This window comes from Cornus florida, unplaced genomic scaffold (genome assembly GCF_030987335.1).
Source record: "Cornus florida cultivar Cherokee Brave unplaced genomic scaffold, ASM3098733v1 CherokeeBrave_3.0.0_Hap2_Chr07, whole genome shotgun sequence".
Classification (NCBI taxonomy): domain Eukaryota; kingdom Viridiplantae; phylum Streptophyta; class Magnoliopsida; order Cornales; family Cornaceae; genus Cornus; species Cornus florida.
In genome coordinates this window covers 76,514,827-76,542,281 of record NW_026775577.1, presented here as the reverse complement: position 1 = coordinate 76,542,281, position 27,455 = coordinate 76,514,827, and positions in this window count along the sequence as shown.

The window sequence follows — 27,455 nt, the reverse complement described above, 5'->3', positions numbered from 1 at the left end:
ACGACCCGGTTATTTGCCTTCCTTTCCTTTTTCCTGAAATTTTACGAATGAATTTTTTTTTCCGTTTAATTTTCTTTTCTGAGCTCTATTTCGTGTCGCTTAGTGTCATCTCAAGTGCTTGGAATTGGTTCCTAAGACTCTTTTCCGTGGATTGACAACTTCCTTTCAGGACCGAGTCATTTCTGCATTTTCACTTTTCGGACACTATGCGTCTTTCGTCCTTTTCCCTATTTCGTTTTTTTCCCTATTCTGTCTTTTCCCCATTTGTCACATTCTTGGCACAACCTCACTTTTCATGCTCAGAGTTGGTTTTTGACTTCACGCGCCTTCATCTTGAGTGGTTTCCACGAAATACGTATCTTTACTTTTGCAAGAAAGTACTCTGGTTGATCCCGGTGTCCATAGGGGGCATGGATGCAAAGTTCTTTGAAATTATTTTCTTTTCTTGGGGTGTTTTTCTTAAATATCTTTTGAAGATATTTTATTTCAGGAGTTTTTAAGAAAATATTTTTGGAGGATATTTTCATTCTGGGCTAGAAGTGCAGTTTTCACTTTTTGGAGGGGCCATTGTGCAATTAATGAAAGTTATTGCAAAATGTCTTGTTTTGAGCCTGGATCCTCATACGGGATTCATTTTCATATTTCGTCTTGTGTACTCTTGGAATTTCCTCCTGATCGATGTTTTCCAGTTTCAGGGTTTCTGGCCCCAATTTGCGCCAAACTTGTTTTGGGCATAACTTTGTGTTCGGAACTCAATTTTTGACGCTGTTTCTTCCGTTGTTCATATTTTATCATTTTGAATCTTTTTTGTTCACAAAGTTTTGCTATTTGAGCGCGTCTGCTCAAATTTTACTTTTTCGGACCTGGTGGGGCCCGTTCGGGGCACTTTTTGAGATTTCTATAAAAGGGGGGTGAGATATTTCATTTTTGATCTTCTACCCTCTTCATGCACGGCCTGGAGCTCCCATGGTAGCCCAAGGGGTGCTGCCATCGTCTCTCTCCTCTTTTGGTTCACTTTTCCTTGATGGAAAGTCTTCGTCCTTAACGTTTGTTGTTCCCTTCGCCGTGCTCTACCTTTCCCCCTTATTAGAATTCAGTTTTGACCATTTCTTGAGTTTGGTTTTGAGGTCAAGTTATGATTTTGATGGGGCTTTGATGGGGGTTATGTTCACGGTGTTTTCCCCGACAAAACCTCTCGGTATCGTCGAATTCGGAGCACTTTTATTTTGGTGGGCCTTTGGGATTTTCATCTCAAATTGAGGTAGGAGATGTTCTAGGTTTAAATTCTTGTTATATAGCATGCTTGTGATGCTTATACTACTTGTTTGCATGATTAAATATGAAATCTAGAGATTTAATTATTTATTTTTCTTGTACGGGATCTAATTTTCCCGGTTGCTCATGACTTGGTTTAAACATGTAACATGATTTTATATTGCCCCTTGATATGCTCATTGTCGTGTATTAAAATTGGAACATTTGAATAAGTATTAAAGATTTTATTTAATATTTATCTTAGGTGAAAGATTAATTCACATGGCCTTAACTAACTTAAAATCATTATGTGTTAGCATACTAAATTAGTTGAATTTGAAAGTGATTGGAGGTGTTTTGAAAATTAGTAATTGTTAATTAATTTGCCCCGAGTGCGCTATTCACTCTATTTGAATTCCGACTTGATATTCTTGATTTACATGCCATACAGTTTCATATATATTTGATTTAGAATATTCGGTTAGGTTTTGAAACCTTTTATTTAACTAAATTCCATGTTTAAGATTTAATCCTCATGGTGATATACAACTTGGGATTGTATTGTGGTATGCTAGAAAATTAAGCTTAGGTATAGTTGTTCACATATATTAAATTGGGATTAATTGCATGAGAATTGCAACTTTTAATTTATATTTAACTTTAGTGAAAGGTTAAGTCACATGGTCTTAAATTGAATGAAATAAACTTGTAATGTGATATTACATTAGTCCTTGACATATTCTCTAAGATATGTTAAATTGAGAGCAATTGGTTAAGTTTAAAAATCTAGAGATTTTAATTAAAAGAATTAATTAAAATCTATTTTGTGGTCCCATTAGCTTAATTAAGGTTTTAACTTGATATTTGTATTGGCCATGTCTTGTTTACTAGTATATATTAATTTGGGACTATTAAAAGTTATTTTAGAACCTTGGTAATTAAATTAACATGATTTAATTAAAGTTCTACTTTGTTGTTCCAACAACCTAATTGAGTTTTAGAATGGATATAGGTGATGACCATACCATGTCCTTTAACATGTATTAAATTGAGGTTATTTGGAATTGAATCGGAATCTAGAGAATTTAATTGTGTTTATCTATTTAAATTCTTTCAATTTGCTCTATGATCTAGTTGTGTTTTAGAAGTGGTTTCTATACTCAAATCATGGACTTAGACTTGTTGTTTATTCATTTGGTTATGTTTTGAACATTGGATAACAAAGTTGCTACGTTTGTATTTGTGATAATATGTTTTCCTTATTGAATATATTGTTGCCTTATGTAATGATTTGCACACTTCGTGTTTAATATCTTTCATGCATAGCGTGTAACGAATCGCACACTGAAGATTCGACATTCATCATATTATATTAGTTGTGGATTTAGAGCATGTATTGTATAGGTTTCCAAATTTGGTTGTGCTTAGTAGATAGTTGATTATCTTGCATATTCCTGTTGATATATGCATTGTTGCACAACTTGTTGATTTTGGAAACTTGGGGATGTCGTTGTTTGACTATGGCTAGGACGTGGTTCTAGTACGGGGGATAGTCCCTCTATATGGTCTAGTGCACACATAGGGAGGTTACCCATGGGCTAGTAACCCTAAAGTAACTATGTGGTCGGTCTGATCCGGCGTGACGTCCAAGTATCCACTTTGTTTGATTTCGCATTTCATTTTCAAGTTGATAACTAGATGATGTTGTAACTTGTTGTTTCTTATTTGTCGTTCCATTTTAAGTTACAGAATATTAACTTTGCGGAATTGTGCTTTATGCGTTGTATTGGAAGTTCCAATGTTAGTTGAATTGTATCGATATTGAAAATTGTGTTTTGACGTTCTAATAAAGCTTAGGATTGATCCTATTGATTCATTTATAACATAGACGTTAGGTGGCATGAACCACTACTGCTATTTTGTGTTTTAGATTCTAAGTTGATGGCTTTGAGAACTTAAACCTTGTTGCATTGTATAACATGCTCTTTTGTTGTTGAATTGCATGGATAATGTGATTCTTGTTAACTTGTATTTAAATATTCTTTTGTCATATTGTATGGATTACTCTAGACCTAGTTCAATTGTGTTGAAAATGTAATTCATGTTAATCTATGCTCAAGCATTCTTCTTGTTGTGTTTTTTGGATTATCCCAACCATGATTCGTTTCATACACGTATGTATATCATGATTCTTGTTGCTTAGACTCTAAGGTAGCTTAAGATGCTCCCCGAGTCTCACTTGGACATAAACGTTTGGTGGCATGAGCCCCTTTAACATGTTTCACCTTAAGGTGATAAATTTGTAAAATGCTAGGTCGATGCATGCTCATTTCCTACGAGTAGCTTTATATTACTCACCCTTACGATACTGGAGCATATTTTAGGTACGAAGACTTGGTTCATGACTCCTAGCATTCCTTGGATGTCGTGTAGCTTTCAAGTTTCCATTTCATGCAAATGTTAGCATGAAATGTCATTTTGTAGACTTATATGTCAAGATATGTATATTTGATTCCATGTATGTAATGTGTACATAAGTGCACTCCTTTCAATGTATTTGACATGTATGAGATGAGGCCGGAGGCCAATGACATGTGTATTGTATTCTATACAACTTTTTAACTTCATGAAATATTATGAAAACCTTGAAAAATCGCAAGTCATTGCTTCACCATGGTTGCATCGGGTGTGGGAATTCCATTTTCATTCTCTCATAGGGTCTTATTAATCTTGTATGAAGTGTGGCCAAGGGCCAAATAGTCATTTGACTCCATTTTACATTTTTGGATTCCATGTTTTCCATTCTAAGTCCATTTTTGCCTTTTTGCCTGTTGGGGGGTCAGATTTTGGATCGGCTATATTTTTAAGCCATGGACTATTGTAGCGCGTCTAAATAGGTAAGTTACGTTTGTGTGCATGGTCGTTTCCGGGCAAAACCTTATCGTTTGTGTTTTGAGCCTCTTGTGAATTCATTTCACATTTTTTTTTGCATGTTCTGATCTAGGGGTATTATGGACCTTTCACATCAGTTTTATTTTCTTCTTTTGATATGGTTGAATAGAAAACATGATTTTAGGGTGGGTTTCTTCTTCGTGTTTTTCCAAAAAATGTCGTCTTGGTACCGGAAATCCCTCGTGAAGTTTTAGCTTCCAGTTTTCATTTAGCAGCTTTATGACCCTCTTGTTCAGTTCTGATCTAGGGGCATTTTGGGAATTTCACAGTGAGTTTTTTTTTATTCTGTCGTCAAGGTCGGGTGGAAAACTCAATTTTAGGGGGGGTTTCTTCTTCGTATTTTTCCAGAAAAACTCGTCTTGACCTCCGTTTCAAGCCTCAGTTCTGGGCAGATAAAAAAAAAATGTAGCAGCAGCCAAGGGCTGCCACCAGCCATGTCCTTGGGCGCCGGCATGCACGCCGGTGGGCTCGCGCATGGGCACCGTGCGTGCCATGGCCCCTCGTCGGGCCGCCGCAACGTCAATTCTTCTTTTGGGCTTTTCTCCTTCGTCCGGACTCCGATTCAAGTGAATTTTTTTTTAACTTGACTAATTTTTCGCTATCTTGCCAACGGTGTGCTCGGTTGCACCCGGTTCTTTCTAGATAATTACCAGTTTATCCTTTTTGCTTTAAGTGCTCGTTTTTCTTCGTCATGTCGTTTCTCCTTCGTTCGGACTCCGAATCATGCGATTCTTGAGTCTATCTTGATTAGTTTTTTGTTCTCCTTCCAGCGGTGTGCTCGGTGGCACCCGAATCTACAGTTTTTAGAAATGAATATTTTGCCCCTGGGGGCTTATTTGTCATATTTTCGATCTTTTGCTTCCGCATCAGTTCTTGTTGAGTTCCACGACCTCATGGAAGGTCACTTTGACTTCTTAGAGTCTTGTTTTCTGTTATCGCTTCCGCATTCGTATCCGTTATCGGATCATCCTTACGGTTCATCACAAGACACGCTGGCCTAAAAACCGGGGTCGTCACATGGTCCATCTATTTTTCGGAGATAGACTTAAGGACTAGTTCACGGAGATAATGAATTTTCCCAGTATACTATTATTTATCATATCGGGTAGAGATCTGAAAATTTGTCTCTGGATTTTGGAAAAGTTTTTAGCAAGTTTTGGACTATTTTGTGCATCATAGCACTGCTTACTACCCTTAGATAGATAGATAGACTACGATGGTTAATCTAATAATAAAGGATATGCTTTAGGCATATGTCTTGGATTTTAAGGACAATTAAGAGTATTAACTATTGCTATCGAAGTTTGCTTATAACAATAGTCATTAAAAGGATTATTGATAGGACGTTGTTTGAGGCTTTGTAAGGCCGATCATGTAAATCTCTTATCCATTGGTTAGATATTGGAGAGAATAGATTTTTAGAGTCTTGTATTTATTAAGGACATTTCGGCAAAGATTGTTTTCATACGAGATCGTATGTGCACTACCGAGGGTAAACAGAAGAGGTTTGCTGATAGTTGAACTTGTACATTAGAGTTTAAAAAACTGAGAGTAGATTTTTACTCTAAGTAATTTCCATGAAGGGAGCAACGCGTTATGGGAAGAATAACTATTACTTTGTGGGTTGTTCTACGAGTATGTATCGTATTTCGGGTAGTAGCTTGTACATTGGCGCTTTCAAGTTAATTATATTGAGTATAAAATATTCTTCATAATTTAATGTTGCGAAATTTTTTGGTGAGAGGAGATTTATGGTTACCGGTATATAGATGATGATGTAATCTAGTTGCTAATAAATGCAATGTTCCTAGTGTAACTTGACTGTGTTCTTGACAGTAGTAACCATGTATTATGCGTGATAATTATGTAAGTTATGTATGTTTAGTGGAGCCATTATAATGGAGTAGAGCCCACTTATGAAAGGAAAAATATAATGTAGTGAATCCTAGGGACATAATTTCTTTTTTAGGGGGGAAGAATGTAATACCTCGTAATTTTATAAAAATAATTGAATGGATTGTTGGATTAATTTATTTTATTTACATGCATATATTTAATTATTTTAAAATTGGTATTTATAATACTTTAATTTAGTATATTTATTTTTATATTTTTGGTAATTAATTATGTGTTTTGATTATGTTTGGTATTTGATGTGTAGTCAGATTTAATTTCGGAATTTTTGTGTAATTAGATTTAGTTTTGGGGTTGTAATGGAATTAGATAAAATTTTGGGGGCAAGTTTGTAATTAATGAGATTAAATCTGACTACACATCAAATACCAAACATAATCAAAACACATAATTAATTACAAGTCAGATTAATTGCAAGTTTGTTATTGGATGCTTTGGTGAGACTAATAAGGCACCGAATGGAAAAGAAAGAAAAGAAAAAGAAAAGAGAAAGGGGAAAAAGAAAAGAAGAATATAATGATGGTGTTGGAAATTGATGATGATGTTAGAATTTAATTATTGTGATTAGTGTAGTTTTAGGAGAGAAGAGAAGGTATTCGGGAGAGGGAGAGGGTGATTTACAGTAAGGTGGAAGAAGGCAGAAGCTAGGAGAAAAGGACGGCTGCAGAGAGGAGTAGCCGGAAGGTTCGCCAGAGTTGGAAAATTTATTTTCTGGCAAAGAATAGACTTCGGATTTTAAATTATTAAGGCAAGTTTATACTCTACTCTACCCCTTTGAATTTATAAACCTATCACCTTGATTATCAAAATTATATTTTTATCAAAATTATATTTTGTTGATTAAAATAAATTATTAATCAAATTCTTTGAGTATGTTTATTCTTTGCAAAATTATAAATTTAATCATGTTTATATATGTATGTGTTGTTATCATAATATAATATTGTATGTATTGTTATGATAAAATTGTAGTTATATTTTATCTTATTGTAATACCCCTAATTTTAAAATGATAGTCTCGGTATTTTTAATTAACGGTTTTATTGCATTTTTATTTGGTTAATTGAATTGTTTGCTTATTTGTTTTATTAGTTAATTGAATTATTTGTTTATTTGTTTAATTATTTAATTATTAATTGAATTATTTGTTTTTATTATTATGTGCTTATGTGGAAATTGCATGTTAAGTTAAATGTATTATTTTTATTTTAAACGGAGTTGGGCTTGGATAGGATCAACGGACTATTTGGATAGTGTAAATGTATTGTTATGATAAAATTGTAGTTATATTTTATCTTGTTGTAATACCCTTAATTTTAAAAGGATAGTCTCGGTATTTTTAATTAATGGTTTTATTGCATTTTTATTTGATTAATTGAATTATTTGCTTATTTGTTTAATTGTTTAATTAGTTAATTGAATTATTTGTTTAATTGTTTAATTATTAATTGAATTATTTGTTTTTATTATTATGTGCTTATGCGGAAATTGAATGTTAAGTTAAATATATTATTTTTATTTTAAACGGAGTTGGGCTTGGATATGATCAATGGACTATTTGGATAGTGTAAATGGGTACAGTTTTTACCCATAGATGGATATACATGTATATATGGGTATATATGTATATTGGGTTAGGTTAATTTACTTATTAATAATTATTAATAATTAAATTAGTATCATTATTTATTGTATAGGTAATATAAAGTTTTAGGGTTTTGAATATATATACATAAAAATTGCCGACTTATATACATATATGTATTGTATATTTTATTTCTGTGTGTTCTTTGCCGACTCCTCACTTGAATAGAATTAGGTTAAAACTATTTTGCCTATATATATATATATATATCGTATTTTGTCTGCTTAGGCTTTAGAACACAAACCCTATTCATGAATAATAAGGTTTGAGAGGAAAATAAAGAGAGGGAGAGTTAGGGTTTGGCTAGGAGCAAGGGCTGAACCAAGGAGGAGTGTTTGACGCTTACATATGGGTTGAACTAGGAGAAGTAGAGGAGTTGAGTACAGTCTCCGATTGCCAGAAAAATTAGGACAACGACGTTAAGGTTTCAAAACTACAATTAGAGGCAAGTTCTATTTCTTGCTCTTTCCCTTTGACATGTATTCTGTGCATGCCTAAATAATCTCCAGGATTAAATCGAACTTTAAAAACTGATATTGTATGCATGTTAATTCAGACTTTAAACCATATTATGTGTTGATTAAGTGAAATTGATTTACCGTTTAAATTGTTTCATATTCTATTTTAATTCTTGTAACGATGCGTACTAGGTTTACATGATTTTTTTTTCTCTAGATGATTTGGGACTTAGTTGGACCTCTAGGAACTTAAACTAAAGATTTCAGAGAAATTTTAGCATCATCGGAGATGAAGACGATGACAGAAAACAGGGACAGAGTCGGCTCCCAAGGGGATGGAGCCGGTTCCCTATTTTTTTAGCCATAGCTCTCTGAGAGAGAGAGAGAGAGTTGGCTCCATGGTTTGAGGGAGCCAGCTCCCTAAGGCACAGAGCTGGCTCCAAGGGTAGGGGAGCTGGCTCCCTTTTTGTGAGAGCTTGCTCTCCACTTTTGAGTGCAAGCTCTTTTGCTTTAAAGTGTACTGGAAGGGGTTTTAGGCACTCTTTGGATATTTTGGGGTTCTCGAACTGTTTTGGGTTAATATTGAGGATTTTAAATATTATTTCATGTTGTATTAAAACCCCATATTGTATAATTAATGTCTATATGTTAATGGATTGAACAGTATGAAAGCTTAAACAATTTTGCATGCTGTTAACGGATATAAATGATTTAATTGCTTAATCTTATTTTAGGAATTTAAATGACTAGAAAATGATTTTTAAATCTTGTGTTGGATGCATAATATGGTCTTATACATATTAGACTTTATTTATGCTCATTCTGGATTTTAATTGATGAACTGTTTATTTTCGTTTTATCAATTATATGGATTTTGTGGATTGTATGCACCGGTATGGGACGGTGGCATACTAGGGACAGATCAGCTTAAAATACTAAGTCCTACATATTCTGGAATAAGGAATGGATTAACTATAAATGTTAAGTCCTACTTATAGTTTGTGTCATGTCAATAAACAGTTGAATGACATAATCTAGTTTAGATGGATTTATATATATATATATATATACTTATAGTACCGTGATATGAGCTTGAGTCTCAGGATTATGGTTAGGGTGCATATATCGCCTAGGATGGATAACTGCACCTAGTTGATGTACCCTGGTAGGTCTAGGTATGCATGCCCACTTAAAGTGCGTTTTGCATGTTACCTTCTATTCAGGTTGAGATAGACCTATGGTCTAGTGAGCGTCTTATAGTTTGTATTTAGACATATATGGACTATTTAGTTATTGCTGAGTTATATAGGATGTATCTGTTTATCGGGTCTCTGTTTGGATTGTAGTAGAGTTGAACTTGTTCGTGGGCGTGACCCACTCTTATTTTTTAGGTGTTCGACAGTTCTAGTCTTAGGGCTTGATCGTGCTGAGCAGAGATTGTCACTCATTCCTCTAACTACGTAGGATTTCCTTTCATGTTTTAGCTTTGGATTTAATTTTTCTGTTCTTTGCTTTCTATTGGGTTTTTAGGGGTCCACTAGGTGGATTCCCGAGTTGTACATATATTGGAGGTTTTGGAAAGTTTGGATTATATTAGTTCTATAACTTATGGAGGATTTAATATTTAGAATTCTTTCAGCCATTATTATTTATTCCCTTAATTAAATTTTGTAATCCTGCTTGTTTAAATATTAATTGTTTATTATCCCTCGGATCTGTGCTTGGACTTGATCTTCCGTGGCTCTAGAATCGAGGGGTATCACACTTGTGGAATAAAATAATGTATCAATCGGATTATATGTGTATGGGTAATCTTTACAAATTATGTAATTTATTATGGTGTGTGCGTGTATATATATATATATATATATATATATATATATATATATATGTTATGTTGTGGTAATCTAAATTTTATTTATCTGAAATTTAAAAGTAGATTTAATGTTGTTATATATGATTATTTATATTGAATAGATCATTATATATAATTGATGAGGAAATTAAGGAGATAGGGTAAGCTAACTGTATTGATAAGGTAATTAAGATAAGATGACCATCTCATAAGGTAATTAAGGGATAAGAATTGATTAGTTCAAAGGTTACACTGAAGATAGGATTAACTAATCCCTTCTCTCCCGGATGGAATTGCGGAACGACAATTTCAACTTTCTATAAAAGTGAGGCCAGTCAACATAAAAAGGTGCGCCATAAATCCCATACCATATTGAATTCTTATTCGATATTCAATCGACAAGTACTAACTTGACCGTCAGAGTTTACCCTACCAGCAGCACGCCGGTCATCACTTCTCTTGTCTTGTAGGAATGACCCTCGACTCTGGACCGTGTGGATTTTTGCATCAACAGTTGGCACCGTCTGTGGAAAACGTTTACTATTGGGTCATTGCCGATTTTGGTTGCTTGGAGAATATCCAGGTAGGTCGTGTGAATGGGGAAGAACACAACCAAAAAAAAAAAAAAAAAAAAGGAAACAAATTGCCCATCAGAGAGACACCGACAGTGAATATTGTATCTTCACCAAATGACCGTTGTGTCACAATTGTCAGCTGTCATGACCTCTTGATGGAGATCCTTGTCTGCATACCCACCGTTAAGTCTCTGATCAGATTCAAATCGTTGTCCAAACACCGGGTCTCTCTCATCTCTACCTCCTATTTCTCTCTTCTCCACATCCCGCATGTAGGCTAAGCAGAGGCCGCAAATTATTCTTCAATGTAAAGTAATCGACAACTACATCCACTGATGTAACTTCAGTTGAACAGGCATGTCTCTGTGAGGTTATAATCTGCTGGCATAGATCAATTTGTTTTTACATCACACACATACACACACTCTCTCCCTCTATATATATATATATATACATATATATATATATATATTGATGCATGTGTATATAATGTTTTCCTTAAGCTACAGATGCTTCACAAACAAACAGAGAAGGAAAAATAAAACTTCTGAAGCATATTTGGGTTCAATATGAATATAGCATTAAGGGGTTGTAGAATGCAACTGAAAAATGTTACATTATTAAACAAATGGAAACAGTAATTCCGATAATGATCTATGCATCTTAAATTGCTTTGTTTCTCAAAAAGCTTTTATCTTAAAAATCTTTTATCTTTTAAAGGTTAAGCTTGTTTTTCCCTTTTCCATGACAAGAGATTAGAAAATGGTCACTGAATGATGGTTGAAACAAAACTTTCTGTGTCTTTTGAAATACAAAAATGTGAGATTTATATATTTATGATCATCATATACTTCATGTTATTTTTGGTTCTTGCACCATAAGTGTTTTAAATGTTACTCATTTTCTAAATTTTATGTATTTAGTAAGATTGCCTTGCTTTTGATATAACTTTTGTTTTATTCATGACAATGGGATTTTGAATATCATGTAATCTAATGGGATTTATAGTGGATTCCAATGACACTTATGTTGAAGTAGTGTTTATTGATTTTTATAAAATTGACCTATATGACCATGGGAAATTGTTTTACTCTAAAAAGCAATTATATGTAATCTGGGGAAAATTATAATTGTCTTTAACATATGGCATCATCCGAATTATGTGATGCATAATTTAGTCTTTGAGAAAAATCAAATTTACAAAAGTAATGGGCGATTCTCACATTGCTCTTATGTTGTTGATTTCAAATCTCTCAACTTGGTTGAGAATTGAAGGTATGTTTGATGTAGTTTTCTGACAATAGTTTTGGAAATAAAATAAATAAATAAAATATGCTAAATCTATTTTGTTGCCTCTAAATTTTTTAATGGAAACACATAAAGTATAGTACTGCTAGTTTAAAAGCAGTTCCAATTAGTCCAATTACAAGATAACATTATTTTCTGTTCTGGAGTGTTAATACTATACAAGAGATATACATGAGCTGATTACATTATACATCACTGATGTCCATGTACTTCGATAAACTGGTACAATTTACTTCTTCATGGTATTATGAGCATGATCTCTTGGCTAATTGTTAAACTATGAGCATGTAACAACCCTGGATTTTTCAACCCAGTGTGTCACCTATGATGACCCAGAACAGGTCCAAGATGTGGAAGCAGAAGAAGAAAAATGGCCTCAAGAGACGTACGTTATCCCTAAGACATCAAGATGACTCTTTGTTGACCCACGGAACTCAAATGAGCCAAGCAAATAAAGCAAGAATGCCTAACCCGAAAGGAAATGAACCAAGGGTAAAGTGGTCATTTCACACTGAAATGGGTGCTGCCGTGCACAACATTGGAAAGCAATGAAAAATAAACAAAGCTAGACTCAAGAATCGCCTGATTCTGAGTCCGAAAGGAAAATATATGAATGAAAACAAAATGACTTTCTCCGTTCAAGGATTACTACGACCCTATCTCACTAGAACTGGAATAACTCCCACTATAGATGGAATTTTGATGAATGGTTGGCACCATTGGAAAACTGACTTCGAGCTCTTGAAATTAGAATCAAGAATGACCAAATTTGGATCTGAAATGGAAGAGTTATGACCTTCTAAAGTCAATGCAACAAAGCTGACCAAGGAAAAACTGAAATGGGAAGCCCCAGGGAGGATCGTTTAACCGAAATACAACAATCAGCCAGCCGAAACTCAACCGTCGGTTGGCCGAACCCCAATTATCAGCCAGCCGAAACAAGGTTTTTCAAGAAAAGCTTACTGGAATGGTCTCGAGGGAAACGTCAGCCGACCGATGCAGCCTCATCAGCTGACTGACACATCTGCTGCAACTATGAAAGGCTGCTACAGTGTGTAAAAATGGTGCTTGGGCCAATCCTAAGGTGCTACATGCTTTCTATGTGATCCAAACATGTTTCAAAACACTTTCTAGGCCCGTTCAAACATCTAAAACAAGCCAAAACAAGGAGAAACTCAAATGACACCCCATAGATGAATTTTTCATGAAAATTCATAAAATTGCCCAAAAATAGGTCAAAAGTTGAAACTCAAGGGTTTGATAAAATATGGACATGCACGCACGCGTAAAAGGACATTTAAGACACGTCCCAATGGTCCGCGACCTCAGAATGTCAAGAATGCAAAATATGACCTATCAACAGCCAAAAATGCCTAAAAACACTATAAATGAAACCAAATGCAAAACCTAGAATGAAATGGTGCTTGGTCCTTGGCCGCACCTTAAACATGATCATAGAAACCCTATGAAACAAAAAGAACGGAATTCCCACACCCGATGCGAAAGTTATGAAGCAATGACTCAAGATTTTTCACTATTTTCATATTAAACCTTGAAAACGAAAGTGCATAGAATACATGATACATGTCATTGGCCTCCGGCCTCATTTTATACATATTGAATACAATGAAAATAGTGTACTTATGTACACATTACATAAATGGAATCAAAGAATACATGTTTGATACATAAGGCTAAAAAAATGGCATTTCGTGTTAACACTTGCATGAAATGGAAACTTGAAGCTATAAGTCATCCAAGGAACAACAAGCATCACGAACCAAGTCTTCGTACCAGAAACAGCCCCCCAGTAACATCGGGGTCAGTAAACAAGTTTACTCGTAGAAAATGAGCATGCATCGACTAGATTTCTTTCAGATTTTTAGACTTACATGATACAGTTCAAAAGGGTCATGCCACCTAATGTCTACGTCAAGATGAGACTCAGGGAGCATCCCAAGCTACTATAGAGTAAAAGCAACAAGAATCATGATATATCTACATATATGGAGCAAGTCAAGATTGGGATAATCCAAAGAACACGACAAGAAGGATTTTTGAGTACAGATCAACATGAATTGCATTTTTAATACAATTAAACAAGGTTTGGAATAATCCGTACAACACGACAAGAAAGTACTAGAATACAAGTATCACATTATTAATGGAATTGAACAAGATTTGGAACACACTAATTAACACGACAAGAAGTATACTCGAATACAAGTTAACACGAATTATATTATCAATGCAATTAACATGATTGGAGCATTCCAATTAACGCGACAGAAGAAATACATGAAATCAAGAGCAAGGCATAATATTTATGCAATTAAACAAGAATGGAACATTCCATGAAACACGAAAAAAGTTATACATGAATAAAGAACAAGGCATAATATCTATGCAAGTAAACAATATTGGAGTATTTCACATACACGACAAGTTTAAATCTTCAAGGAATAGCAACTTGAAATTTAAAGAGTGAAATCAACCAATGTGGAAACTCAGATATTGCCCGGATTAAAATCGTACTCTTGAGATCACTTTAGGGATACTAACCCATGGGTACCTTTCCCCTAGTGCGCACTATAGTGTAGGAGGATATTCCCCGATACTAGAACCAAGTCCTAACCATGTCAATTCTTGATTGATATCCCAAGTCCCAAAATCAACAAGTTGTGCAAACCAAGATAGTATCAAAATACTAGAAATGCATTTACCACGTCTCATGCACAACTAAGATTTTGGAACACACAAGTCATGCTCTAAGTTCATCAACTATCATAGCATGTGAAATGTCAAGAAATCATAGTGTGCATCTATATAGATTACAACCAAGATATATATATATATATATATATATATATATATATATATATATATATATATAGCACATGGAATCCATTTATGTAAATATACCACAAGTATAAGATTAATGATTTAATTAACTACTAAACAACACATGTGTAATTGAATCATTCCAAGACTAATATGCATGTTCTTTAAGTACTTTAACGAAACCAAGATACAAAGGGTCACGATGCTTGATAAAAGGATACAAGTCCATGATTTACAAATCAAATTCAATATTTTAACAAGAGTTCAATTTCAAGGCATAATTAATTCGATGGAAGCATAAAATGGAATTTAATCTACTTAAAGGATTAAATTATCAAAATTACAAGACAAGTCCAAATATTCTACAAACAAGGCATGTCAAGGATCATGTCAAGGCCAAGTCTAATGTCAAGTTACAAGTTCATTTCATACAATATAAGACCATGTGAGTTAAGTCCCATACGAAGGAAATAATTAAATATAAGTTTCAAAACTTATCCGATTATCCTCAATTTGATACACGTGAAGGAACTTGTCAAGGAAATCATGAATACAAGGTTAGAAGCTTAATTAAGACCAAGGAGCTATTGAATGGATTTTAATTATTTCATTTAATTAAAATCTCTAGGTTTTGAAATTCATCTAAATGATCTCAAATTTATATATATTATACGACATGTCAAGACTTGATTTAAAAACATGTTACAAGGGTTTTCTATGCAAGACATGGCCAGGAGTATTAAACTTTAATACTAGAAAAATAATAAATGAAAAGTTTCAAAACCTATTCAAATATTCTAGATTTAATATATGTGAAACTACATGACATGCATATCATGAATATCAAGTCGGAATTCCAATGATGTGAATAGTACACTCGGAATAAATTAATTAATCAAATTAATTAAGTATTACTAGATTTCAAAACATCTCCGATTACTCTCAAATTCACCTATGTTGAAGAGCATGCTAGGGCCTAATATAATATGACATCATATCTTAATTTCAAGCTAGATAAGGCCACATGAATTAATCTTTCACTTAAAATAAATATTAAATAAAAACTTAATTACTTATCCAAAAGCTCTCAATTTAATATATGTCAATAACCATGTCAAGGGATAATATCCTATCATGCCACATGTTTAAAACAACCTATGGACAACCGGGAAAATCAAAACTCATTTAAGAAAATGAAATAATAAAATCTCTAGATTTTATATTTAAGCATGTAAACAAGTTGTATAAGCATTAATATCATGCTATATAACAACAAAATAAATTATAACACCCCCTACCTCGATTTGAGATGAAAACCTCAAAGGCCCACCGAAAAAAAAGTGCTCCGAATCCGACGATACCGAAGGGTTTTGTCGGGGACAACACGATGAACAAGAATCTACAAGAAGCCCCATGAAAATCACACGTTGACTTTAATCACGAACTCAAAATTTGGTCAGAAATGGGTTCTAATAAGGGTGAAAGAGCACGTCGAGGGGAACAATAAACTTAAAGGCCGAAGACTTTTCACTTAGGAAAAGTGGATCAAAGGAGGAGAGAGAAAGTGGCAGCTCCATGGGCATCCATGGCTGCTAGCAAAGAGAGAAAGAAGAAGCGAAAAATCTGATTTTTCTTCTTCAAGTCCCCTATTTATAGAAAATCTCAAAAAGTGCCCTGATAGGACCCGGTTGGGTCCGGAAAAGTAGAATTTGAGCAAACGTGCTCAAACGGCAAAACTCTGTGAACAAAAAAGATTCAAAATAAGAAAAGATGAACAACGGAAGAAACAACGTCAAAAACCGAGTCCCGAGCAGAGAGATATGCCCCGAACAAGTTCGGCGGCAACCGAGGCTAAAAATTCTGAAACTGGAGAAAAACGACTTGAACGGAATCCTAAGAGTTCACGACTCAACGAAAAGTGAAAATGAATCCCGTACGAGGATCCAGGCTCTAGACAAGGTATTTTTGTAATAACTTTTGTTAATTGCACAATGGCCCCTACAAAAAGGGTTAACTGCGAAACTGCCCAGAATGAAAATATCTTCCAAAAGATATTTTCTTAGATGCCCCTGAAATAAAATATCTTCAAAAGATATTTACGAAAAACACCCCAAGAAAAGAAAAAGATTCTGAAGAATTGTGATTCATGCCCCTATGGACACCGGGAGCAATTAAAGTACTTTCTTACAAAAGTAAAGATACGTATTTCGTGGAAATCACTACGGATGAAGACACGTGAAGTCAAAAACTAACTCCGAGCACGAAAAGTGAGGTTTTGCCAACAAAGTGACAAACGGAGAAAAGACAGAATAGGGAAAAGGACGAAACAGGGAAAATGACGAAAAGTGAATAGTGTCCGAAAAGTGAAAATGTGGAAATGACTCGGTCCTTAAATGAAGTTGTCAATCCACATAAAAGAGTCTCGAAAACCATTTTCAAGCACTTAAGATAACACTATGAGACGAGAAACTGAACTCAGAAAAGAAAATTAAATGGAAAACTGAGTCCCGAGCAGAAAGTCATGCCCAAAATAAGTTCGGCGCAAACCGGGGCCAGAAACCCTGAAATTGGAAAACATCGACCAGGAGGAAATTCCACGAGTACACAACTAGACGAAATGTGAAAATGAATCCCGTACGAGGATCCAGGCTCAAAACAAGACATTTTGCAATAACTTTCATTAATTACACAATGGCCCCTCTAAAAAGTGAAAACTGCACTTATGGCTCAGAATGAAAATATCTTCCAAAAATATTTTCTTAAAAACCCCTAAAATAAAATATCTTCAAAAGATATTTACGAAAAACACCCCAAGAAAAGAAAATAATTTCAAAGAACTTTACATCTATACCCCTATAGACACCGGGAGCAACCAGAGTACTTTCTTGCAAAAGTAAAGATACGTATTTCATGAAAACCAATCAAGATGGAGATACATGAAGTTAAAAACCAACTCCGAACACAAGAAGTGTGGTTACGCCAACAAAGTGTCAAACGGGGAAAAGACAAAATAGGGAAAAGGACGAAATAGGGAAAATGACGAAAAGTGAATAGTGTCGAAAAACGAAAAATGTGGAAACGACTCAGTCCTCAAAGGAAGTTGTCAATCCACAGAAAAGAGTCTCGGAAATCACTTTAGAGCACTTGAGATGACACTAAGCGAAGAGGAACTGAACTCAGAAAGGAAAGACAATGGAAAAAAAATATCCGTGAAAATCCGGGTCATTACAACCTTCCCACCTTAAAGGGATTTCGTCCCCGAAATCCAGTCCCAACCAAAACAAAAAGGCAAAACCAGGATAACTACGGAGTACATCTCTGTGTATCCCACACAACGCGATACAAAAGCAATCCCAAAGCTAAAAGACAACGCACAGACCAATGTCATTTGCACCCACGTGCTAATGACAGGACAACCTCTCAAAAGGAAAGTGACTAAATGGCCATTGAATAAGTCGGAACTCACACACAGAACCCAAGGTGAGGTAGGAGGAAGAAGGCAAATAGAATTCGGAATGAGCCTCAGCCATAGAGGTGAATCAGGACTAAGGTGCTAATAAAGGAGGGAATTCAAAACATTTCCCCTTAGCATTGGTTGGAGTCTACCAGAGAGCTATGAGTAAATCACTATATATATTGGGAGACTCTGATTTATAAAAAAATCAGTTGTTCTTGGACATAAGTATGAAGTGATGCTTGATGTGGATTGATTACCTCAGTTTCATGCTTAGGTTAGTTGTCATGATAAGTTCGTGGTGTTTGTTGTACCTAAACAAGAAGGGTGTTTCTTATTCTTATGTCACGACTCGACAATGGGTCTAGCACGCAATTGTGACTTTTTTATGGGGAGTTCCAAGTAGTAATCACCGTAGCTCTGGTAGTAAACCAGTAGATTCTGATTTTTGAGGTTATTATAGAAACCTTCGGATCTCCATTGAGATGAGGATGGATTTCACAGAGGTACTGACATAAATGGAACTAGTAATGGGGTGAAAGCTGAAAGATTAGGTTCAGCCAGTTTGTTAATCAAGTAGAGTACTCTACCGTATGAAGCACGGGTGTTTTGTGTTATGAAGGAAATTGAGTTCATTTGCTCTTGTATAGTTACAAGGTGCATACAAGGTCACGATTCGCAATAATTAAATGTTACCAGGGACTGATAACTTGCTTGAGTAGTTGAGATGGTCTGTAACGACCCGGTCATTTGCCTTCCTTTCCTTTTTTCTGAAATTTTACGAAAGAATTTTCTTTTCTGAGCACTATTTTGTGTCGCTTAGTGTCATCTCAAGTGCTCAGAATTGGTTCCTGAGACTCTTTTCCGTGGATTGACAACTTCCTTTGAGGACCGAGTCATTTCTGCATTTTCACTTTTCGGACACTATGCGTCTTTCGTCCTTTTCCCTATTTCGTCTTTTTCCCTATTTTGTCTTTTCCCCATTTGTCACATTGTTGGCACAACTTCACTTCTCATGCTCGGAGTTGGTTTTTGACTTCACGTGCCTTCATCTTGAGTGGTTTCCACGAAATACGTATCTTTACTTTTGTAAGAAAGTACTGTGGTTGCTCCTAGTGTCCATCGGGGGCATGGATGCAAAGTTCTTTGAAATTATTTTCTTTTCTTGGGATATTTTTCGTAAATATCTTTTGAAGATATTTTATTTCAGGGGTTTTTAAGAAAATATTTTTGGAAGATATTTTCATTCTGGGTCAGAAGTGCAGTTTTCACTTTTTGAAGGGGCCATTGTGCAATTAATGAAAGTTATTGCAAAATGTCTTGTTTTGAGTCTGGATCCTCGTACGGGATTCATTTTCACATTTCGTCGAGTTGTGTACTCTTGGAATTTCCTCCTGGTCGATGTTTTCCAGTTTCAGGGTTTTTGGCCCCGATTTGCACTAAACTTGTTTTGGGCATAACTTTCTGTTCGGGACTCGATTTTTGACGCCATTTCTTCCGTTGTTCATATTTTATCATTTTAAATCTTTTTTGTTCATAAAGTTTTGCTATTTGAGCGCGTTTGCTCAAATTTTACTTTTTCGGACCTGGTGGGGCCCGTTAGGGGCACTTTTTGAGATTTCTATAAAAGGGGGGTGAGATATTTCATTTGTGATCTTCTCCCATCTTCATGCACGACCTGGAGCTCCCATGGCAGCCCAATAGGTGCTGCCATCTTCTCTCTCCTCTTTTGGTTCACTTTTCCTTGATGGAAAGTCTTCGGCCTTAACGTTTGTTGTTCCCCTCGCCGTGCTCTACCTTTCCCCCTTATTAGAATTTAGTTTTGACCATTTCTTGAGTTTGATTTTGAGGTCAAGTTATGATTTTGATGGGGCTCTGATGGGGGTTATGTTCACGGTGTTGTCCCCGACAAAACCTCTCGGTATCGTCGAATTCGGACCACTTTTATTTTGGTGGGCCTTTGGGATTTTCATCTCAAATTGAGGTAGGAGATGTTCTAGGTTTAAATTCTTGTTAGATGGCATGCTTCTGATGCTTATACTACTTGTTTGCATGATTAAATATAAAATCTAGAAATTTATTATTTATTTTTTTTGTACGGGATCTAATTTTCTCGGTTGCTCATAACTAAGTTTAAACATGTAACATGATTTTATATTGCCCCTTGATATGCTCATTGTCGTGTATTAAAATTGGAACATTTGAATAAGTATGAAAGATTTTATTTAATATTTATCTTAGGTGAAAGATTAATTCACATGGCCTTAACTAGCTTAAAATCAATATGTGTTAGCATACTAAATTAGGCCTTAACATGCTCTCTAACATAGTTGAATTTGAAAGTGATTGGAGGTGTTTTGAAAATTAGTAATTATTAATTAATTTGCCCCGAGTGCACTATTCACTCTATTTGAATTCCGACTTGATATTTTTGATTTAAATGCCATATAGTTTCACATATATTTGATTTAGAATATTCGGTTAGGTTTTGAAACCTTTTATTTAACTAAATTCCATGTTTAAGATTTAATCCTCATGGTGATATACAACTTGGGATTGTATTGTGGCATGCTAGAAAATTAAGCTTAGGTATAGTTGTTCACATATATTAAATTGGGATTAATTGCATGAGAATTGCAACTTTAATTTATATTTAACTTTAGTGAAAGGTTAAGTCACATGGTCTTAAATTGAATGAAATAAACTTGTAATGTGATATTACATTAGTCCTTGGCATATTTTCTAAGATATGTTAAATTGAGAGCATTTGGTTAAGTTTAAAAATCTAGAGATTTTAATTAAAAGAATTAATTAAAATCTATTTTGTGGTCCCATTAGCTTAATTAAGGTTTTAACTTGATATTTGTATTGGCCATGACTTGTTTACTAGTATATATTAATTTGGGACTATTAGAAGTTGTTTTAGAACCTTGATAATTAAATTAGCATGATTTAATTAAAGTTCTACTTTGTTGTTCCAACAACCTAATTGAGTTTTAGAATGGATATAGGAGATGACCAAACCATGTCCTTTAACTTGTATTAAATTGAGGTTATTTGGAATTGAATCGGAATCTAGAGAATTTAATTGTGTTTATCTATTTAAATTCGTTCAATTTGCTCTATGATCTAGTTATGTTTTAGAAGTGGTTTCTATATTCAAATCATAGACTTAGACTTGTTGTATATTCATTTGGTTATGTTTTGAACATTGGATAACATAGTTGCTATGTTTGTATTTGTGATAATATGTTTTCCTTATTGAATATATTGTTGCCTTGTGTAATGATTTTTACACTTCATGTTTAACATCTTTCATGCATAGCGTGTAACGAATCGCACACTGAAGATTCGACATTCATCATATCATATTAGTTGTGGATTTAGATTAGTTGTGGATTTAGAGCATGTATTGTATAGGTTTCCAAATTTGGTTGTGCTTAGTATATAGTTGATTATCTTGCATATTCTTGTTGATATATGCGTTGTTGCACAACTTGTTGATTTTGGAAACTTGGGGATGTCGTTGTTTGACTATGGCTAGGACGAGGTTCTAGTACTGGGGATAGTCCCTCTATATGGTCTAGTGCGCACATAGGGAGGTTACCTATGGGCTAGTAATCTTAAAGTAACTATGTGGTCGGTCTGATCCGTCGTGACGTCCGAGTATCCACTTTGTTTGATTTCGCATTTCATTTTCAAGTTGATAACTAGATGATGTTGTAACTTGTTGTTTCTTATTTGTCGTTCCATTTTAAGTTACAAGATGTTAACTTTGCGGAATTGTCCTTTATGCGTTGTATTGAAAGTTCTAATGTTGGTTAAATTGCATCGATATTGAAAATTGTGTTTTGACGTTCTAATAAAGCTTAGGATTGATCCTATTGATTTATTTATAATATAGACGTTAGGTGGCATGAATCACTGCTGTTATTTTGTGCTTTAGATTCTAAGTTGATGGTTTTGAGAACTTAAACCTTGTTGCATTGTATAACATGCTCTTTTGTTGTTGAATTGCATGGATAATGTGATTCTTGTTAACTTGTATTCAAATATGCTTTTGTCATGTTGTATGGATTACTCTAGACCTAGTTTAATTGTATTGAAAATGTAATTCATGTTAATCTATGCTCAAGCATTCTTCTTATCGTGTTTTTTGGATTATCCCAACCATGATTCGTTTCATACACGTATGTATATCATGATTCTTTTTGCTTAGACTCTAAGGTAGCTTAAGATGCTCCCCGAGTCTTACTTGGACATAGACGTTAGGTGGCATGAGCCCCTTTAACATGTTTCACCTTAAGGTGATAAATTTGTAAAATGCTAGGTGGATGCATGCTCATCTCCTACGAGTAGCTTTATGTTACTAACCCTTACAATACTGGGGCATATTTCAGGTACGAAGACTTGGTTCGTGACTCCTAGCATTCCTTGGATGTCGTGTAGCTTTCAAGTTTCCATTTCATGCAAATGTTAGCATGAAATGTCATTTTGTAGACTTATATGTCAAGATATGTATATTTGATTCCTTGTATGTAATGTGTACATAAGTGCACTCTTTTCAATGTATTTGACATGTATGAGATGAGGCCGGAGGCCAATGACATGTGTATTGTATTCTATACAACTTTTTAACTTCATGAAATATTATGAAAACCTTAAAAAATCGCAAGTCATTGCTTCACCATGGTTGCATCGGGTGTGGGAATTCCATTTTCATTCTTTCATAGGGTCTTATTAATCTTGTATGAAGTGTGGACATAGGCCAAATAGTCATTTGACTCCATTTTACATTTTTGGATTCCATGTTTTCCATTCCAAGTCCATTTTTGCCTTTTTGTCCGTTGGGGGGTCGGATTTTGGATCGGCTATATTTTTAAGCCATGGACCATTGTAGCGCGTCTAAATAGGTAAGTTACGTTTGTGTGCATGGTCGTTTCCGGGTAAAACCTTATCGTTTGTGTTTTGAGCCTCTTGTGAATTCATTTCGCATTTTTTTTTTGTATATTCTGATCTAGGGGTATTATGGACCTGTAACATCAATTTTATTTTCTTCTTTTGACATGGTTGCATAGAAAGCATGATTTTGGGGGGGTTTCTTCTTCGTGTTTTTCCAGAAAATTTCGTCTTGGTACCGGAAATCCCTCGTGAAGTTTCAGCTTCCAGTTTTCATTTAGCAGCTTTATGACCCTCTTGTTCAGTTCCGTCTGCGCTGTCGGGTAGAAAACTCAATTTTAGGAGGGGTTTCTTCTTCGTATTTTTTCCAGAAAAACTCGTCTTGAGCTTCGTTTCAAGCCTTAGTTTTGGGCAGATAAAAAAAAAAAAATGTAGTAGCAGCCAAGGGCTGCCACCAGCCATGTCCTTGGGCGCCGGCATGCACGCCGGTGGGCTCACGCATGGGCGCCATGGACCCTCGTCGGGTTGCCGCGACGTCAATTCTTTTTTTGGGCTTTTCTCCTTCGTCCGGACTCTGATTCAAGTGATTTTTTTTTTGAACTTGACTAATTTTTCGATGTCTTTCCAACGGTATGCTCGGTTGCACCCGGTTCTTCCTGGATAATTACCAGTTTACCCTTTTTGCTTTAAGTGCTCGTTTTTCTTCGTCATGCCGTTTCTCCTTCGTTCGAACTCCGAATTATGCGATTCTTGAGTCTATCTTAATTAGTTTTTCGTTGTCCTTCCAGCGGTGTGCTCGATGGCACCTGAATCTATAGTTTTTAGAAATGACTATTTTGCCCCTGGGGGCTTATTTGTCATATTTTCGATCTTTTGCTTCCGCATCAGTTCTTGTTGAGTTCCACGACCTCATGGAAGGTCACTTTGACTTCTTAGAGTCTTGTTTTCTGTTTTCGCTTCCGCATGCGAATCCGTTATCAGATCATCCTTACGGTTCATCACAGGACACGCTGGCCTAACAACCAGGGTCGTCACAGGTGGTATCAGAGCGTCCAGGTTCGAATACCTTGGACGATGGGTTTTGGGTGCATATTATGCTCATGTTGTTTTGCTTTGATTTGTCATTTGTATCTTGATAACCTGTCTTGTATGATAACATGTTCACATGTTCAGGTGTTTTGAGACATCTATCATTGGTTGAGCATGCTTTTATGTATATATGCTTCCTGATAACATGTTCTGTGTCACTATCATGTTCTGGTGTGATAACATGTCTCCGTGCTTCTTGATAACATGTTTGATTTGATAACATGCCTATTTGTTTATGTGGCAACTTGTTTACTACTTGTGTGAGTAGATACTTATGCTATGTTACATGCTACTTGTTTACTTTATGTCAGGTTTTTGCAATGTCTCTTAGGATCTGTTGTATCCCTTGGATGCGTTCTTGTTTCGCGAGTTTCTTCCTTGGATAGGAGAAATTCATTCTGTGAGGACCTATGTTGGAAATCTTCTTGTCTGTTCTGTCGGTTGGTGCGAGTGAGGCTCATGTTAGTGTAGAATCGCAGTCATTTTCTGGTGGGGTGAGACGTGGGCCAGGGAGGTACCATTTCATTCCCTTTCATCGTGGCTTCTAGATCTAAGGCCTTAAGCGTAATGGTGCCAGTGTCATTGTTGTCAGAGTTTTGGGATTAGCTACCCCAACTCTCGCAGATACCTGGTTTCCGTAGTGACTTTGGTAATGATCATTTTCGATATTGATGTCATTGGTATCGAAAAGTTCCCTTCTGGGGCATGTTACGAACTAGTGCCTTATACCGTCATGCTACCTTGCTGACGAGTAAGTGTGGGCGGGTTCTGGTCACTGTTCGTACTTCCTTGCCACTCTCTTCTTTCACTGCGTTTGACGTTTTGTTTTCTTGGGATTCTCTCGGTGGTTGACGTTGAGTTAACGTGCCGATTCGTATGGGGTGTTGTCTCAGTTCATGGTTTCACGTTCTTTCAGTTCATCTTTAGACTTCAGGATTTGTCCTTTAGTGCATTGTGAGCTGTCCTTTGATTTGACCTTTTGTTCGGTCATTATTCTGTTCTCTCTGGTATGTTCCTAATTTCGGGGATGAAATTCCTTTAAGGAGGGTAGGTTGTAACGACCCGGTTATTTGCCTTCTTTTCCTTTTTCCTAAAATTTTACGAATGAATTTTTTTTTTTTCCGTTTAATTTTCTTTTCTGAGCTCTATTTCGTGTCGCTTAGTGTCATCTTAAGTGCTCGGAATTGGTTCCTGAGACTCTTTTTCGGGGATTGACAACTTCCTTTGAGGACCGAGTTATTTCTGCATTTTCACTTTTCGAACATTATGTGTCTTTATTCCTTTTCCCTATTTCGTTTTTTTTCCTATTCTATCTTTTCCCCATTTGTCACATTGTTGGCACAACCTCACTTCTCATGCTCGGAGTTGGTTTTTGACTTCACGTGCCTTCATCTTGAGTGGTTTGGGGTTTTTAAGAAAATATTTTTGGAAGATATTTTCATTCTGGGCCAGAAGTGCAGTTTTCACTTTTTGGAGGGGCCATTGTGCAATTAATGAAAGTTATTGCAAAATGTCTTGTTTTGAGCCTGGATCCTCGTACGGGATTCATTTTCACATTTCGTCGAGTTGTGTACTCTTGGAATTTCCTCCTGATCGATGTTTTCCAGTTTCAAGGTTTTTGGCCCCGGTTTGCGCCAAACTTGTTTTGGGCATAACATTCTGTACGGGACCTGATTTTTGACGCCATTTCTTTTGTTGTTCATATTTTATCATTTTGAATCTTTTTCGTTCACAAAGTTTTGCTATTTGACTGCGTCTGCTCAAATTTTACTTTTTCGGACCCGGCGGGGCCAGTTTGGGGCACTTTTTGAGATTTCTATAAAAGGGGGGTGAGATATTTCATTTTTGATCTTCTCCTCTCTTCATGCATGACCTGGAGCTCCCATGGCAGCCCAAGGGGTGCTGCCATCTTCTCTCTCCTCTTTTGGTTCACTTTTCCTTGATGGAAAGTCTTCGGCCTTAACGTTTGTTGTTCCCCTCGCCGTGCTCTACCTTTCCCCCTTATTGGAATTCAGTTTTGACCATTTCTTGAGTTTGGTTTTGAGGTCAAGTTATGATTTTGATGGGGCTTTGATGGGGGTTATGTTCACGGTGTTGTCCCCGACAAAACCTCTCGGTATCGTCGAATTCGGAGCACTTTTATTTTAGTGGGCCTTTGGGATTTTCATCTCAAATTGAGGTAGGAGATGTTCTAGGTATAAATTCTTGTTATATAGCATGCTTGTGATGCTTATATTATTTGTTTGCATGATTAAATATAAAATCTAGAGATTTTATTATTTATTTTTCTTGTATGGGATCTAATTTTCCCGGTTGCTCATGACTTGGTTTAAACATGTAGCATGATTTTATATTGCCCCTTGATATGCTCATTGTCGTGTATTAAAATTGGAACATTTGAATAAGTATTAAAGATTTTATTAAATATTTGTCTTAGGTGAAAGATTAATTCACATGGCCTTAACTAGCTTAAAATCAATATGTGTTAGCATACTAAATTAGGCCTTAGCATACTCTCCAACATAGTTGAATTTTAAAGTGATTGGAGGTGTTTTGAAAATTAGTAATTATTAATTAATTTGTCCCGAGTGCACTATTCACTCTATTTGAATTCCGACTTGATATTCTTGATTTACATGCCATATAGTTTCACATATATTTGATTTAGAATATTCGGTTAGGTTTTGAAACCTTTTATTTAACTAAATTCCATGTTTAAGATTTAATCCTCATGGTGATATACAACTTGGGATTGTATTGTGGCATGCTAGAAAATTAAGCTTAGGTATAGTTGTTCACATATATTAAATTGGGATTAATTGCATGAGAATTGCAACTTTTAATTTATATTTAACTTTAGTGAAAGGTTAAGTCACATGATCTTAAATTGAATGAAATAAACTTGTAATGTGATATTACATTAGTCCTTGGCATATTCTCTAAGATATGTTAAATTGAGAGCATTTGGTTAAGTTTAAAAATCTAGAGATTTTAATTAAAAGAATTAATTAAAATCTATTTTGTGGTCCCATTAGCTTAATTAAGGTTTTAACTTGATATTTGTATTGGCCATGACTTGTTTACTAGTATATATTAATTTGGGACTATTAGAAGTTGTTTTAGAACCTTGGTAATTAAATTAGCATGATTTAATTAAAGTTCTACTTTGTTGTTCCAATAACCTAATTGAGTTTTAGAATGGATATAGGTG